Raw genomic sequence first — 18136 nt, forward strand, 5'->3', positions numbered from 1 at the left:
AAACATTTGTTAATAAAAATTTTCTGTTCTTATCAGCTTAATATCTGATACGACGTCGACATGACGTCAAGATATTAAACTAATTTTTGCAGATAGGCTTGTGGTTAGGAATTTATACCGCCCTCGCCACGGGTTGGCCTGCTATGGCACTACTTGCAGGATACGGCCCACAATATATCCAAAAAGCAGAAACTTCACTCACCCACTGCATCCTCAGGAAAACGTCCTTTTAAAATGGCCTCTTCAAATTTCAGAAAACCGAAGGTCTGACAACATCATACCTTTGTACGAGTGTGCGGCGACCTGCCTTTTTTTTAACTTGCTATTGCTCGGGCCCCTCGTTCTTTTCCTCGGAATGGGAACATTCTGGAGCCTCGGGTTTAACCCTCGTTCTTTTCAGTGTCAAGTTCTGGTTTCTGTAAATACGAAGTTTTATTCGTATTTACAGAAATCCCATAAAATCCACATTTTTTTCCCCGTACTGTTAACAACTTACTCATTCTGTCTGACTGATTGAAGGAAGATCGGCCTCGAAATATCACTCAAATTTCATTTGCAGTAACATTTTTGTCTCATTTCATGTAAGTTTGAGAGAATTCCTATTCACATTTGCCAGATCTTTCCCACTACAGCGCGCGTATACACATTGCTTCTTTCAACACACGAGCCTTTTTATTGTAAATAACTCTCAAAAGGGTGTAAAATGTTTGTAGGCACACTGCAGCAACAAAGATTTTTCTGTCTGTTTCCTAATGTTTTGTTTGTTTTGTTTGTCTCTGTATGATTTCTAAACGCCAGCTAATTGTAATGGTCTACAATTATTGTTAAGGATTGTTGTATTTATGTTTTTATTCATTCATTCATTTATTTTGTTGGCACATTAATATTAACAAACGGGAAAATGCCAATAGATGGCTGCACTATGCAGGAAGCAGTTTATTCTGAGTTTTGAGATGGCTTGCCCGCCACTAGTGTGGAAGTGTAGAATACAAAGTAATCATTAATTGTAAATTAAAAAGTACTGTTTTATTGTACATATTACAAATTAATTTGTAAAGTGTTTTTTGTAATTTTTCTGTTTGTTTAATTGTTTTAAGTTCCTAATATTTCACTCTGTGTTTTCAAGTGCAACGTTTGAACTGAAGAGAGAGAGAGAGTATCTCTGAGTTGGAAACCATGTGCTGGACTGTGCATGTCGAGTTTGTGTCAATCAAACTCTGGCATTATGTAATGCAGTTTTGGCTGATAAATTTTACTGTCTCAATATTTGTTTAATCACAAGAAATAATTTCTTCCCAAGCATGGGCATTCGATAACTCCAGGAATATTTATTTATTTATTTTTGGTTTTGCTATTTTTATTGCCTTTGTAATTACATTTGTTTTATATTCACCTGCAGTGAAGAATGAGATTTTTCGGAGGAGGAAGCTACTCCAGAGAAATGAACACTTTCATGAATATTTCATTGTCCTCTTTTCCCATCTGAAAAAAAATTGAGAAAATACGAGAATATTATGTTGCATGGTGCATAAGCTTATAAAAGCTGGAGGAAAACACCGGAATTCAGTTGTTTACTTACTGCTGTTATTGACTGTAGCGATTTCGCGTTGAGATCGGATTAACTTTTTCTACTTTGAATTTTGCTCAGGCCAACGTTTCCGTAAAACGTCCAATATAACTACTGTAAGTTATTGCGATATTGTAGAAATATCTGTGAGGATATTTCAGCATTGTGGTTCATTTGCTGTAGTAAGAATAAAATTTGCAATTGAATCTTGAATGAAATGAACTTTTGACGTCCTTGGCTTTTTAAAACTAGCCCCGCCCAAGGAGGAGGGGACTGACGCCTCCAGAATGGGAACATTAGAAAGGACCGCAAAATGATCCACTTGACTAGACAGAAATTGGTCATCCTTGTACACCTCTTTTTTTGTAACACAGGAGGAGGATGAAATAACGACATATCATAAAAACCCCCCAAGCAGCACTCGCTAACCTGAGTCTTCTGCACCCCCTTCTCCCCCTGCGCGAATGCTCAGGACTTTTGAAATATGAAAAATTGAAAGTGAATTCATCACGCCAGAGAATTCTGCATCGCTTCTCGGCCTTTTGGCTAAGATCAAAGTGTAGTATCTGTTCTTATCAGCTTAATCTGACGTCTTATTTTGTTCTTTTTTCAGATTTCCAGACACCATGCTGATGGAATAGTTTACTCGTCTGGTGGACGGAGCTGAAAGCGGAGTCGAGGTGGATCCTACGTAAGTTTTGCTTTCTTTCTCTCTCTCTCTCTCTCCCCTCCCATTGACGCTTGATGGTTCGAATACGTTCTTTACTTGCGTTCAATGGGGCCCTTTCACCTTTGAGCGTGCAGGTTGCCTGTGAGCGAGCAGGTTCTTTCCCGTCTACACTGTTTATACTGCTTGCAGTATATTTCGTGCTGCGCGGGGCCTAACTTTTTCTTCTCCCTTCTTACTGCTTCGGCTGTTTTTCAGTCGTCCCTAGTGAGAAATGGTTTCTTTTCTATGTCTTCTCGCTTTTCATTTCAGAAATACTCCGTTTACGGTGTCTTTTCTGTTTTGATAAGCCCTGAACTTCCTTTCCGCTGCCTCACTCGTCCGGGTGGGCGTGGTTTCGACTTTACTCTCTCCCTACTTTTCCTTCCTTCTTCTTTTGCTCTTTCCCTCGTTTTCCTCCTTCTTCTTTGGCTCTTCCCTCCTTTTCTTTTCCTCGTTCTTATCTTCTTTTCTTGGGTCCACCAAAAGCCCCAATTGAAGCTCCCCCCGCTGCCTCACTTTGATCTTGCCAATTGGATAATTTGCTAGTTATTTGTGTTACTGTTTCTTTAGTTTTTTCAGCTATGTCTGATCCTGCGTCAGCGCATCAGATCATTTTGCCAGAGAGGCCGCCTCGCCTTCCTTCTCCGACTACTCCTGGTCTCCCTCCGATGCCATCTGTCCTTGGTGGACTGCCACAGAGTGCTGGATGCCCCGATGGATCGCTGGACAGGACGCCACGCAGACCTCTGAGCCATTTGCCCGCTTCTGGTCACTCCTCCGTGATGACAACGCGGTCTGGTAGTCTTCACCCTGCTCCTGCTCCACGTCGCCACATCTCTGCCGCTGCTGTTCCCTCTGGTCCTCCTCTGCTGAGAAGTGGTTCCCTGTGCCAGATGCTCTCCATCATCTCTGCCAGGACGTCTGCCTCCTCTCGCATCTGCAATGATGTCTTCGCTTCCCGCTCCCGGACTTCGCCTCCTTCGGAAACGCTCACTGCACCGCTCGTGCCTCTTACTTCGGCTCCATCCTTACCTTCTCCTGGCTCCATCCCTGCTACCAGTGCCCCTTCTTCAGATTCCCCAGTGTGTCACCACACAAGATCACGTGCTGCTGCTGGACACTCCTGCTCGCACACTTCTCCGACCATGTCTCCTGTTGCTGCTGAAACGCTGGTTGCTCGATCTGCCACATCTACTTCTCCTTCGGGTAGTCCTACAGTTCGTTCTGCGTCCTCTGCGATCTCTGCTGATGAAACTCCTAGTGCTTCCTCCTCTCCTGTTCCTGCTCCTGCAACTTCTGGCGACAGAGCGTCTCTCCTGCTTTCCGACGAATCTGCTTCTAGGCGGGGGTCTCCTTCACGCCCGGATTCTGGTATTTCTCCTATTGCTGCTGTGCCCGCGTCTCCTGGTGTCTCCACTTGCTCTTCTCCGGTTGACTGTCCAACGTGTGGTAAGTCGTTCCTCAACAAGAGACAGCTACGCTTTCACCGCTTCCGCCGTCATCGCCTTCCTCCTCCTCCCGCCCCTCCTGGTGCTGCTGACTTCTCTTCCACTGGCCATCCGCAGCTCCCGTCTACTTCTCTTCAAGCCTCACCGCCTCCTTCCAATGCTCCATCTTCAGGCGCTCCTATTCCTTCTACTACGTGCCGCGAGGGTACCACGCTCCATCTCGTCTTTCCTGTAAGCGATGTCTTCAGGTGCACAGAGCCCAATTGCAGCCTCCTGTTCCGCTCCAACTCCTGGTCCTGCATGAAGAGATCCCTCACCAGACACCTTCTCCAGGAACATCTGACCCCCATTTCTTCATGCATGAAATGGTGCAGCCTTTGCAACTCCCGGCTTGCCAACAAGGTTTCTGTCCATGCCTGTTTCCGCAACTCGCCTCCCGTCATCTCCACTGGTGGCTCTTTCCGCTGGAAGTGTACAGTTTGTCCGTTCTCGTGTCCTTCCCGGAAAGGGTTATTCAACCACTCCGAATTCCACCGGCGTGCTGAGAGGAACTCTTCTATTGACCACAACATTCATCTTCCTGCTCCTGTGCCTCAGCGACAGCGCCGTAGACAGCCGCACCCTCCACCTGGTGCCTCTTCTTCACCCGCTGACGTGTCCTCCAGATCTCCGGCTACGTCCGCTCCAGCTCCTCCTGTGACTTCTGTGGACGCTCCTTCTTCACCTGCTCCAGTCCCATCTCCTTGCTCTTCCGATTCGTCTCCTGCTGTATCGGCCTCTCACTCCCTGCCACCTTCTCCTCCCGACGTCTCCAGGGCTACTCCTGATGCTCCTCGTCCAGGGCTTCTTCATCCCTCTTCGGCCGCTCATCCTGCTCCTGTGTCGACTTCTGCCTCACCTGCTGCCTCCTCCTCCCGTGCTGTTGTTCCCCCTGATTGCCTCGTCTCTGCATCTCCTCCCTCCTCTTCGTCACCTGCTGATGACACACAATCTTCTGCCGTCTTCCCCACTTCCGAGTTTCCTGATGTCGACCTTCATGAGGTTGTCCCCGTTGTGGCCGCTGATGACCCTGCTCGTATTCCTCCTGCAGACGTAATTCCGGTCACTGAGCCTCCTCTCCTGAACTTCTGGGATTCCCTGCATAGCTTTTCTTCTGGGACTACTGACGATGATGCTTGGGACTCCTTTGAGGCCTGCCTTCTGAACGTCACGGAGTCTGCCTCAGAAATTGTCAAGCTCCCTCCTCCTCCTCCTGTGCCTGGTTCTCCGCGCCCGGTCAACACCTCTAATCCTCGGGTCATTCAACGTTTATACCGGAGAAATCGTCGCAGAGCCATCCGTCTCCTTTCCTCTGACATCTCTCCTCCTTGCTCCATTCCTGCAGAAGAGATCGCCCTCGAATTCTCCTCAAGGTACTCCGCCAGAGACTCTGACTCATCTATCTTCACTACCTGTATCCCGGAACGTCCTCCTCTCGATTTGTCTCCTTTCTCTCCTGCCGAGGTTCTTGCAAAGCTTCGCTCCTGTGAGAACTCTGCGCCCGGCCCTGACCGCCTCTCGTATGCCCACTGGCGAGAGGCTGATCCAGACTGCAAGATCTTGAGTGAGATATTCAACATCTGTCTTCGCTTCCGGCGTGTTCCGTCCTCATGGAAATCTTCCCGTTCGTTCCTCATCTTCAAGAAAGGGGACCCGTCGGTGATTGACAACTGGAGGCCAATTGCCCTCAGTTCTTCAATTGCTCGCCTTTTCTCTGGATGTCTAGCGAAACGTCTCACGCACTGGTTATGTGACAACGAGATTCTCCTCCCCTCACAGAAAGGATTCATGCCGCACGATGGGGTTCTTGAGCACAACTTCATCGTCCAGCAGCGGTTCCAGCTTGCCCGTAGGACGAAGTCTGAGCTCTGTCTGGCCTCTCTCGACATTGCCAACGCCTTCGGCTCGGTCCCGCACTCTGCGATCTTCACTGCACTACTCACGTCTGGTGTCGGGGAGGACTTCGTCTCCTTAATCCAAGACCTCTACAGGAATTCCTCTACCTGCTTCCTCTCTTCCGACGGTGTTTCTGGCCCTGTTGACATCAATGCCGGTGTTCGTCAGGGGTGTCCCTTGAGCGGCCTCCTGTTTAACTTGGCCATTGATCCTGTTCTCCGCTCTGTTGGCTCTTCTCCTTCCTCGCCTCGTGTCCTCGCCTTCGCCGATGACGTCCTCCTGCTCGCTCCTTCTCCCTACGTTCTTCAGGATGACCTGGATCGCATTTCTGACGTCTTCTCTCGTCTTGGTCTTCAGCTTAATCCCGGTAAATGCCACACACTTCACCTTGATGCTTCTCGCCCTGCTAGAGTGCGTCCGACCGTCTTCTACCTGGATGGCATCCCTATCCACGCCCTTGGTGATGGTGATCACTTCCGTTTCCTCGGGAAACCCGTGGGCTTCCACCTTCCACCTGTCCGTGTGCAGCTACGTGATTTCTTGATCCTGGCTAAGAAGATTATGGACTCGAAGCTCGCTCCGTGGCAACGCCTGGATGCAATGAAGACTTTCTTTTTTCCCTCTCTCCTCTTCTTCATGAGGACTTCGCAGCACGCTAAGGGAGACTGGAAGAAGATTGACGATTTTCTGCGTCCTGCCCTCAAGAAGACCCTGAATCTTCCTCCCGAGGCATCTAACAATTATCTTTATGGCCTTTCCGGCAAAGGTGCCCTTGGCATTCCACTCGCTGCGGAGGATTCAGACATCTCTGCCGTCGACTCTGCCTTCAAGCTGCTCTGCGCTAGAGATCCCTTTGTTCGTGCTTCCGCCTGGGATGATCTGACCTCCTTCGTCCGTGCACGCATCGGATTCGCTCCTTCTCCTGAGTTAGTGGCACAGTTCCTGTCTGCTTCGGACGAGGCTCCCTTTGCCGCCTCTTGCAATTCCATCTCCTCTACGTGGTCTGCCGCAAGGTCCGCATCTCGGCGCCTCAAGATTGTTTGGACTATCGATGCTGGTGGGTCTAACTCCATTTCCTGTGGTCCTAACACCATCTTCCCGAGCCAGAAGCACACCATCTTCCGGGCTTTCCGGACCCTATGACGGGCTACCCGTATTAGTGACCTGTCCCTCCTCCCGAACCAGGGTAAGGCCATGGAATGTGTTGCCGTCTCGCGCTCGAGCTCGCACTTCTTCAGAGAGGGGTCCTTCACGCGCTTCGCGGACTGGAGATTTGTTCACCGTGCCAGGCTGAACCTGGTACCTCTCAATGCCTGCAAGCCCTGGGACCGTTCACGCCGTGGATGTCGCCGTTGCAATTTCAGTGAAGAAACGCTCCCACATGTCCTCAACCACTGTATGCGTTATTCTTCCATTTTCCAGCGGCGTCACAATGCTGTGGTTGAACGGCTGAAGAAGGCCGCGAGTGGGCGCTGGGATGTGCTCTTCTGCAACCAAGTCTTCCCTGGTACTTCTCTCCGCCCCGATCTGGTTCTTCGCAAAGGCTCCTCCGCTCTGGTAATCGACGTCACCATCCCGTTCGAGAATAGGCTTGCTGCTTTTTCTTCCGCCAGAGAGGAGAAGATTTCCAAGTACCGTCCGGTTGCTGAGCTGCTCAGGAAAGACTACACCGATGTTCAGATTCATCCCATCATCATTGGTTCTCTCGGCTCTTGGGACGACAAGAACGATAGAGTGCTACGCAGGCTGTGCAGCAACAAATACGGAAACCTTTTGAAGAAACTCGCAGTTAGCGAAACTATTAAATTTTCTAGGGACGTGTATGTTGAGCACCTCACTGCGGTAAAACAGTCCTAATTAGGCACTGTTGGACTCAGTGACAGCTTGTCAGGATGCGGTCATGGGACAACTCTTGTATAAAGGACTTTCACAGTTATGCAAATTTTGTAAATATTGTAAATATGTACATATCTCTCACAACAAATAAATATGAAAGCTAAAATCGCACTGTGTGCGTTGTTGGTATAGCATGCCATGGTCTTACCAACACTATGTAAAATGGCAAGAAACATTTGTTAATAAAAATTTTCTGTTCTTATCAGCTTAATATCTGATACGACGTCGACATGACGTCAAGATATTAAACTAATTTTTGCAGATAGGCTTGTGGTTAGGAATTTATACCGCCCTCGCCACGGGTTGGCCTGCTATGGCACTACTTGCAGGATACGGCCCACAATATATCCAAAAAGCAGAAACTTCACTCACCCACTGCATCCTCAGGAAAACGTCCTTTTAAAATGGCCTCTTCAAATTTCAGAAAACCGAAGGTCTGACAACATCATACCTTTGTACGAGTGTGCGGCGACCTGCCATTTTTTTAACTTGCTATTGCTCGGGCCCCTCGTTCTTTTCCTCGGAATGGGAACATTCTGGAGCCTCGGGTTTAACCCTCGTTCTTTTCAGTGTCAAGTTCTGGTTTCTGTAAATACGAAGTTTTATTCGTATTTACAGAAATCCCATAAAATCCACATTTTTTTCCCCGTACTGTTAACAACTTACTCATTCTGTCTGACTGATTGAAGGAAGATCGGCCTCGAAATATCACTCAAATTTCATTTGCAGTAACATTTTTGTCTCATTTCATGTAAGTTTGAGAGAATTCCTATTCACATTTGCCAGATCTTTCCCACTACAGCGCGCGTATACACATTGCTTCTTTCAACACACGAGCCTTTTTATTGTAAATAACTCTCAAAAGGGTGTAAAATGTTTGTAGGCACACTGCAGCAACAAAGATTTTTCTGTCTGTTTCCTAATGTTTTGTTTGTCTCTGTATGATTTCTAAACGCCAGCTAATTGTAATGGTCTACAATTATTGTTAAGGATTGTTGTATTTATGTTTTTATTCATTCATTCATTTATTTTGTTGGCACATTAATATTAACAAACGGGAAAATGCCAATAGATGGCTGCACTATGCAGGAAGCAGTTTATTCTGAGTTTTGAGATGGCTTGCCCGCCACTAGTGTGGAAGTGTAGAATACAAAGTAATCATTAATTGTAAATTAAAAAGTACTGTTTTATTGTACATATTACAAATGAATTTGTAAAGTGTTTTTTGTAATTTTTCTGTTTGTTTAATTGTTTTAAGTTCCTAATATTTCACTCTGTGTTTTCAAGTGCAACGTTTGAACTGAAGAGACAGAGAGAGAGAGTATCTCTGAGTTGGAAACCATGTGCTGGACTGTGCATGTCGAGTTTGTGTCAATCAAACTCTGGCATTATGTAATGCAGTTTTGGCTGATAAATTTTACTGTCTCAATATTTGTTTAATCACAAAAAATAATTTCTGCCCAAGCATGGGCATTCGATAACTCCAGGAATATTTATTTATTTATTTTTGGTTTTGCTATTTTTATTGCCTTTGTAATTACATTTGTTTTATATTCACCTGCAGTGAAGAATGAGATTTTTCGGAGGAGGAAGCTACTCCAGAGAAATGAACACTTTCATGAATATTTCATTGTCCTCTTTTCCCATCTGAAAAAAAATTGAGAAAATACGAGAATATTATGTTGCATGGTGCATAAGCTTATAAAAGCTGGAGGAAAACACCGGAATTCAGTTGTTTACTTACTGCTGTTATTGACTGTAGCGATTTCGCGTTGAGATCGGATTAACTTTTTCTACTTTGAATTTTGTTCCGGCCAACGTTTCCGTAAAACGTCCAATATAACTACTGTAAGTTATTGCGATATTGTAGAAATATCTGTGAGGATATTTCAGCATTGTGGTTCATTTGCTGTAGTAAGAATAAAATTTGCAATTGAATCTTGAATGAAATGAACTTTTGACGTCCTTGGCTTTTTAAAACTAGCCCCGCCCAAGGAGGAGGGGACTGACGCCTCCAGAATGGGAACATTAGAAAGGACCGCAAAATGATCCACTTGACTAGACAGAAATTGGTCATCCTTGTACACCTCTTTTTTTGTAACACAGGAGGAGGATGAAATAACGACATATCATAAGAAACCCCCAAGCAGCACTCGCTAACCTGAGTCTTCTGCACCCCCTTCTCCCCCTGCACGAATGCTCAGGACTTTTGAAATATGAAAAATTGAAAGTGAATTCATCACGCCAGAGAATTCTGCATCGCTTCTCGGCCTTTTGGCTAAGATCAAAGTGTAGTATCTGTTCTTATCAGCTTAATTTGCCGGTTTGATTTATTTTTATAGGTTCACCGGTGGATATGCTGATAGAGTAGTTGCCTCGTCCGGAGGGCGGAGCCAAGGTGGATCTTTGGTAAGTTTTGCTTTATTTTGTCTCTTTTTCTCCTACTGATGCTTGATGGGTTGGTGACCTTTACTTGCGTCAGTAGGAACCTTTCCTTTCCTTGTGAGCGTGCAGGTGTCTTTTCCCGCTATCACCGAACTAGCCGTTTTCGGTTAATCCATGTGATGGGTGGGGTCTAACTTTTTCTACCTCTTTCCTGTCTATTCTTGCTCTTCTTTAGTATTTTTTCGCTATTTAGTGTTAAAATGCTTTCGTTGAGCCCTTATTTTTTCCTTTGCACAAACTCACTATTATGGTGGGCGTGGTCTTTCCTTTATTTCATCCCTATCTCTTTGCTCCTTCCGCTATCGTTTGTTTCGTTTTATTTATTTTTCCCATGTCCAGGTTAGTTTCGATCTAACTGGTTGGTTTTTATGCTTACTCGGATTAGTGTCCCGGAGTAGCCGTGAGCCCTTAGCCTGTGTTCTGCCACAGGTCAGGGATCAAGTAAGCTTCCGATTGCCCATCCATGTGAAAAGGACACCCGGCTGGGTACGGCCTTTAGTGGGGCGTAATCTTCCAAGTCCTGGTCATCGTCTTTGCTTTCCTGTCAATGGTTTTTCCTTTCGAGTATTTAGTCTCGATAGGTGCCTCGACCCCCAGTTCGTCGTGGGTCCAGGGACTTACCTCCATTGGTGTCTTAGCAGACAGGCCACTCGGCTGAGTGAATCCTTAGCTCGACACCAATTTCCATCCAAATCGGCTAGTTGCACGCGCTACTTTCTCCGCCTACCCTGGTTATGTTTTTTTCCCTACCAGATCCACCCAAAGCTTCGACAGTTGCTCTTGCCCTCTGACTGTTTTATGTTTGATCTTGCCAAAAGTGCTTTGTTCTTGCTTTTTGTGCTGCTGTGTTTCTCTCCATTTTTTTTTCAGCTATGCCTGGACCACCGAATGATGCCGGCTCCTCGAGTGACTACATTCCAGTTCCGGTTCGTCCGCCCAGAATCCCGTCGCCAACAACTCCTGGCCTACCTCGGATGTTGCCTACGGCTTCTACGATACCTGCTGTGGATATGCGCTCCTCTCTTGCTGTGCCGTCACCTCAGCCCTGCTCTGTCACCTGTCTGCCTGTTGAAAACCATGCTTCTGCTATGCGTTCCAGCTCAAGACCTCCTGTCCGACATGTTGCTGCGGCTGCCACGCCTTCCGGTCCTCCACTGCTACGAGGTGGTAATCTCAGGCAACTCCTAGCAAAGATCTACGAAAGGTCGCCTGACTCAGTTTACCGTCGCTCTTGTGGCTCACCTCCTGGACCCCGCTCTTCACAGTCTCCCACCTTGGATCTTCATCCCACTGGATCTTCGTCTGACTCGCCTGCCTCTTCTCTCTTTGATGTTTCCTCTGACTCGCCAGTGTGCCACCACACTCGTTCGCGTGCTGCTGTCAAACATACCTGCTCTGGACCGCCTCCTCCTGGATCTCCTTCCACGATGTCTCCTGATTGCACAGTTGTCCCTGCACCTAGCGGCGACATCTTGCCTCCTGTCTGCCCTGTGACGTCTGCCCCAGGTTCCTCATCTTGCGCCAGTGATCCGACTGCCGTGTCCACCTGTCTGCCGGATGCCAGCACCTCCGTTTCCCCTTCTCCTCCTCCGCCTGCCTTGATCATCTGTGGTGACTGTGGAATGTCCTGTATCAACAAGAAACAGCTGCGCTTCCACTGGTACCGACGTCACAGATCCTCTCCCAGCTCTGACTCTCCTCATGATTTCCGGCTTCCTGCTTCTGATTCTCCGACTGCCGCCCCCAGAACTTCGCCTCCTCCCAGTTCTCCTGGCCTTGACACCACCTACATCGGCCCTCAGGGTCCTGATTCCACTTGTCGGGTCGACTCTACGCTGCATCTCGTCTTTCCTGTCAACGACGTCTTCTCCTGCACGGAAGTAAACTGCAGCCTTCTATTTAGGTCCAACTCCTGGTCAAGGATGAAGAAGTCTCTCACACGCCACCTTCTCCAGGAGCATCAGCTTCCCATCTCTTCCTGCATGAAATGGTGCAGTCACTGTTGCATGCTCTTGGTGAACAAGGTGTCTTCCCATTCCTGCTTCCGTTCTTCTCCTACTGTCCTCTCGTCTGGTGCTTCGTTCCGGTGGAAATGTTCAGTGTGTCCCTTCTCCTGTCCTTCCAGAAAAGGTCTCTTCAACCACTCTGCCTTCCATCAGCGAGCTGAACGTAATGCTACCTCTGATAATATTGCTCTCCCTCTTCCTGTCCCTCAAAGACCGAGAAGACCACGCCAACAACCTACCCAGGTTTCTCCTGCTGCTGCTTCCACGGTGCCTGCTCCTCCGCCTGCTGTACCCGCCGTTCCTATGAATGATGCTCTTGCCTCGACTGCCGCACCCTCGCCTCCTGTTCCTTCTGCTGCAGTCTCTCCAGAGCGTCCTCACTCATCTCCTACTTCTTCACCTGGTACTCCTGCTTCTCCTGCCAGAAGATCATCTCCTTCTGCTTCTCCAGTCTCTCCTGCACTTTCTTCGCCGGCTCTCTCGCTCTCTGCTCCAGCGGACGACTTTCTCAATTCAAGCTTCCTTGATGATGGAATCTCCGTTCCTTCCGGTAGCCTTCGTGACTCCGCGACTGTTCCCTCCATTGACACCCTGCTTCCAGATGATTCCCCACTGCTGCAGTTCAGCGAGACCCTCCAGCGCCTCTCCTCTGCTCCAGATGACAATAACACCTGGTCCGAATTCGAGACCTGCCTTGATGCCATCATCTCCTCTGCCTCTGATACTGTCAAGCTCCCTCCACCTGTGCCTCCTGAAGAGTCTGGGTTTCGCCGCACACCGGACGCCTCCAATCCCCGTGTCATACAGAGGATCTACCGGATGAATCGTCGGAGAGCCCTCCGACTCATCACCCAACGTGACTCCTCTTTCTGTGCGATTCCTGCGGAAGATCTTGCTGCCCACTTCTCTGAAAAGTACTCTCCACGGGATGCAGACACTTCCATCTTCTGCCAGCATGCTTCTGATCGTCCTCCTGTTGACATGTCGCCGTTCTCCCCTTCTGAAGTGCGTTCCAAGCTGATGGCTTGTGAAAATTCCGCGCCTGGCCCTGATCGGCTTTCTTACAGACACTGGAGAGATGTCGACCCCGAATGCAAGGCACTTTGTGCTATTTTTAACATCTGCTTGAAGCTGCGACGCATTCCGGCCTCTTGGAAGTCCTCTCGCACGTTTCTTATCTTCAAGGATGGGGACCCCTCCGTTATTGACAACTGGCGACCCATCGCCCTTAGCTCGTGCATCTCAAGGCTCTTTGCTGGTTGCATGGCACGTCGTTTCTCCAGCTGGCTTTCTACACACGACGTTCTCAGCCCCTGCCAGAAAGGTTTCCTTGCTCATGATGGTGTCTTTGAACACAATTTCATCCTCCACAGTCAACTCCAATTAGCTCGTCGATCCAGGTCTGAATTGTGCTTAGCATCCTTAGACATTTCTAATGCCTTTGGATCCGTGCCACACTCAGCCATCTATGCTGCTCTCTCTGACTCCGGTGTTGGTGACGACTTCTCTTCCCTCATCAGGTCCTTCTACAGTGGCTCTACCACCTCCTTCTTGTCAAGTGATGGCACGTCCTGTCCTGTCGACATCCACGCTGGGGTTCGCCAAGGCTGCCCACTTAGCGGACTCCTATTCAACCTTGTCATCGACCCCGTCCTTCGCTGTGTTGAATCGATGTCTCCGGTTCCAAAGATTCTGGCCTATGCTGATGACCTCCTCCTGTTGGCGCCTTCTCCTGAAGCACTCCAGCATGACCTCCTCCGGGTCCAAGATGCATGTTCCAGGCTCAATCTCTTGCTGAACCCCAAGAAGTGCCGCTCCTTCCACTTCTCTGCTGTTCGCTCCTCCCGTGTTCTTCCGACTGCCTTCTACATCTCTGAAGTTCCAATTCCTGCACTTAAAGAGGGTGAATTCTTCAAGTTTCTTGGTAAGCCCATTGGCTTCAACCTCCCGCCTGCACGTGCCCAACTCCGCGACTTCTTGTCACTGGCCAAGTGTATTTCTGAATCTAAGCTGGCACCCTGGCAACGGATTGATGCTCTTAAGACCTTCTTCTTCCCGTCGCTCCTGTTTCACATGAGGACGTCTCAGTTCTCCAAAACTGACTGGAAAAAGATCGACGATCTCCTCAAGCCTGCCATTAAAAGGACCCTGAACCTCCCCCCAGAAGCCTCCAATAACTATCTCTACGGCCTCTCCGGGAAAGGTTCCTTCGGTGTCCCTCTTGCCGCCGAAGACTCCGACATTGCTGCTGTGGACGGTGCGTTTAAGCTCCTAACATCTAGGGACCCACTCGTTCGCAAGCTTGCTTGGGATGATCTTTGTGGATACATTCGCGCTCGGATCCAGCTGTCTCCATCTCCTTCTATCGTCAGCCAGTTCCTTTCTGCATCGGATGAGGGACCATTCGCCGCCACCAGCAACCCCACCTCTTCACTATGGTCTGCTGCCCGCGCTGCCTCTCGCCGCCTTAACATCTCCTGGAGCTTTGACAACGACGGCTGCCCTTCCATCTCCTGTGGGAATTCTACCATCTTTCCTAGCAACAGGAACTCTATTTTCAAATCCTTTCGTCACCTTAGAAGATCTTGCAGGCTCCAAGATTTGGTGAATCTCCCAAGTCAAGGAAAATCCATGGAATGCGTTTCGGCTGCACGTGCAAGCTCACACTTCTTCCATGAGGGATCGTTCATTCGCTTTGCCGACTGGCGCTTTATCCACCGCGCCCGCCTCAACCTCGTGCCACTGAACGCCTCCAAACCATGGGATCGCACTCGCCGTGCATGTCGTCGCTGCCCCTTTCCAGAGGAGACTCTGCCTCATGTAATCTGTCATTGCATGAAGTATTCGCGGCTCTACCAGAACAGGCACAATTCCATCGTCAAGAGGTTAAAGGATGCTGCTTCTGGTCGCTGGAACGTCCTTTCTGAGAATCTGGCTATTGAAGGATCTTCCCTGAGACCCGATCTTGTCCTTTCCAAAGACGACTCTTGCCTCATTATTGATGTGACCGTCGCCTTTGAGAATCGACTCGCCTCTTTTCAACATGCAAGAACTGAGAAGGAGACCAAATATCGTCCTGTTGCCGACCTTCTAAGAAGAAAGTTTAGAAATGTTCGTACCGAGGCTATTGTTGTTGGTGCTCTAGGATCATGGGATCCGGCAAATGACAGAGTTGTGAGACGTCTCTGCACAAATAAGTATGCAAACTTAATGCGCAAACTTATTGTTAGCGAAACCATCCGGGCATCGAGAGACAATTATATCGAACATTTAACAGGCACACGCCAAAACAATCAAAACAACCAGTGATGTACATAATGCTAAATATTTTATTGTAAATAACGTTAAAGAAATTATATTGTTACGTCTTCATTGTTTTATCTTTTTGTCGAAATTCTTAATATTATTTATTAATAACGAAAATCGCACTGCGTGCGTCATTGTCTGACACGCCATGATCAGATCAATGCTGTGTAAAATGGCATGGAATATTTTAAATAAAGAATCTGTTCTTATCAGCTTAATATCTGATACGACGTCGACATGACGTCAAGATATTAAACTAATTTTTGCAGATAGGCTTGTGGTTAGGAATTTATTCCGCCCTCGCCACGGGTTGGCCTGCTATGGCACTACTTGCAGGATACGGCCCACAATATATCCAAAAAGCAGAAACTTCACTCACCCACTGCATCCTCAGGAAAACGTCCTTTTAAAATGGCCCCTTCAAATTTCAGAAAACCGAAGGTCTGACAACATCATACCTTTGTACGAGTGTGCGGCGACCTGCCTTTTTTTTAACTTGCTATTGCTCGGGCCCCTCGTTCTTTTCCTCGGAATGGGAACATTCTGGAGCCTCGGGTTTAACCCTCGTTCTTTTCAGTGTCAAGTTCTGGTTTCTGTAAATACGAAGTTTTATTCGTATTTACAGAAATCCCATAAAATCCACATTTTTTTCCCCGTACTGTTAACAACTTACTCATTCTGTCTGACTGATTGAAGGAAGATCGGCCTCGAAATATCACTCAAATTTCATTTGCAGTAACATTTTTGTCTCATTTCATGTAAGTTTGAGAGAATTCCTATTCACATTTGCCAGATCTTTCCCACTACAGCGCGCGTATACACATTGCTTCTTTCAACACACGAGCCTTTTTATTGTAAATAACTCTCAAAAGGGTGTAAAATGTTTGTAGGCACACTGCAGCAACAAAGATTTTTCTGTCTGTTTCCTAATGTTTTGTTTGTTTTGTTTGTCTCTGTATGATTTCTAAACGCCAGCTAATTGTAATGGTCTACAATTATTGTTAAGGATTGTTGTATTTATGTTTTTATTCATTCATTCATTTATTTTGTTGGCACATTAATATTAACAAACGGGAAAATGCCAATAGATGGCTGCACTATGCAGGAAGCAGTTTATTCTGAGTTTTGAGATGGCTTGCCCGCCACTAGTGTGGAAGTGTAGAATACAAAGTAATCATTAATTGTAAATTAAAAAGTACTGTTTTATTGTACATATTACAAATTAATTTGTAAAGTGTTTTTTGTAATTTTTCTGTTTGTTTAATTGTTTTAAGTTCCTAATATTTCACTCTGTGTTTTCAAGTGCAACGTTTGAACTGAAGAGAGAGAGAGAGTATCTCTGAGTTGGAAACCATGTGCTGGACTGTGCATGTCGAGTTTGTGTCAATCAAACTCTGGCATTATGTAATGCAGTTTTGGTTGATAAATTTTACTGTCTCAATATTTGTTTAATCACAAAAAATAATTTCTTCCCAAGCATGGGCATTCGATAACTCCAGAAATATTTATTTATTTATTTTTGGTTTTGCTATTTTTATTGCCTTTGTAATTACATTTGTTTTATATTCACCTGCAGTGAAGAATGAGATTTTTCGGAGGAGGAAGCTACTCCAGAGAAATGAACACTTTCATGAATATTTCATTGTCCTCTTTTCCCATCTGAAAAAAAAATTGAGAAAATACGAGAATATTATGTTGCATGGTGCATAAGCTTATAAAAGCTGGAGGAAAACACCGGAATTCAGTTGTTTACTTACTGCTGTTATTGACTGTAGCGATTTCGCGTTGAGATCGGATTAACTTTTTCTACTTTGAATTTTGTTCCGGCCAACGTTTCCGTAAAACGTCCAATATAACTACTGTAAGTTATTGCGATATTGTAGAAATATCTGTGAGGATATTTCAGCATTGTGGTTCATTTGCTGTAGTAAGAATAAAATTTGCAATTGAATCTTGAATGAAATGAACTTTTGACGTCCTTGACTTTTTAAAATTAGCCCCGCCCAAGGAGGAGGGGACTGACGCCTCCAGAATGGGAACATTAGAAAGGACCACAAAATGATCCACTTGACTAGACAGAAATTGGTCATCCTTGTACACCTCTTTTTTTGTAACACAGGAGGAGGATGAAATAACGACATATCATAAAAACCCCCCAAGCAGCACTCGCTAACCTGAGTCTTCTGCACCCCCTTCTCCCCCTGCACGAATGCTCAGGACTTTTGAAATATGAAAAATTGAAAGTGAATTCATCACGCCAGAGAATTCTGCATCGCTTCTCGGCCTTTTGGCTAAGATCAAAGTGTAGTATCTGTTCTTATCAGCTTAATTGTGCACTCATTTATTTTTATCTTCACAGTGGAATGTTGCTGATGGATTAACTTCACTCTTCTGGAGAATGGAGCTGAAGCGGAGCTAAAGCGGTCTGTAAGTATGGTTTTTGCTTTCTTTTCCCCTTCTCCCATTGACGCTTGATGGTTCGATTACGTTCCTTACTTGCGTTCAATGGGGCCCTTTCCCATCCTCTGCGAGCGAGCAGGTTACCTGTGAGCGAGCGGTTCCTTCCTGTCTGCACTGAATGTGCTTCTTGCAGCATACTTTGGTGTTTGTACGGGTCTTTCCTTTCCCTCCCGCTTTTGTTGCTGATTCGGCTGTTTTTAGTCGTTCTCAGTAAGGAAGTGGTTCCTTCCTATTATCTCTTGCTTCCCATTCAGGAAAACACTGCTTGCAGTGTCTTTCTTGCTTTGATAAGCCCTCTCATTTCGTTTCTGCTAACTCCCTCTTAATTGTGGGTGTGGCTACTCCTTTTCTTCTTTTCTCCTTC

The 18136-nt window shown here is 46.8% G+C and overlaps 6 pseudogenes; all 6 read left to right on the plus strand.

Moving 5' to 3' along the window:
* On the plus strand, positions 1 to 176 carry LOC118197320 (U2 spliceosomal RNA; annotated as a pseudogene).
* A 1917-nt stretch (positions 177 to 2093) lies between these two features.
* Positions 2094 to 2195, plus strand: LOC118179318 (U2 spliceosomal RNA; annotated as a pseudogene).
* A 5530-nt stretch (positions 2196 to 7725) lies between these two features.
* On the plus strand, positions 7726 to 7901 carry LOC146994607 (U2 spliceosomal RNA; annotated as a pseudogene).
* A 1912-nt stretch (positions 7902 to 9813) lies between these two features.
* On the plus strand, positions 9814 to 9991 carry LOC146994608 (U2 spliceosomal RNA; annotated as a pseudogene).
* A 5493-nt stretch (positions 9992 to 15484) lies between these two features.
* Positions 15485 to 15665, plus strand: LOC146994609 (U2 spliceosomal RNA; annotated as a pseudogene).
* Positions 15666 to 17583: 1918 nt separating this feature from the next.
* Positions 17584 to 17704, plus strand: LOC146994610 (U2 spliceosomal RNA; annotated as a pseudogene).
* Positions 17705 to 18136: the final 432 nt, after the last annotated feature.

The sequence above is a fragment of the Stegodyphus dumicola genome, chromosome 11 (assembly GCF_044657685.1).
Source record: "Stegodyphus dumicola isolate Sdum_Otavi_A_Nest chromosome 11, ASM4465768v1".
Lineage (NCBI taxonomy): Eukaryota > Metazoa > Arthropoda > Arachnida > Araneae > Eresidae > Stegodyphus > Stegodyphus dumicola.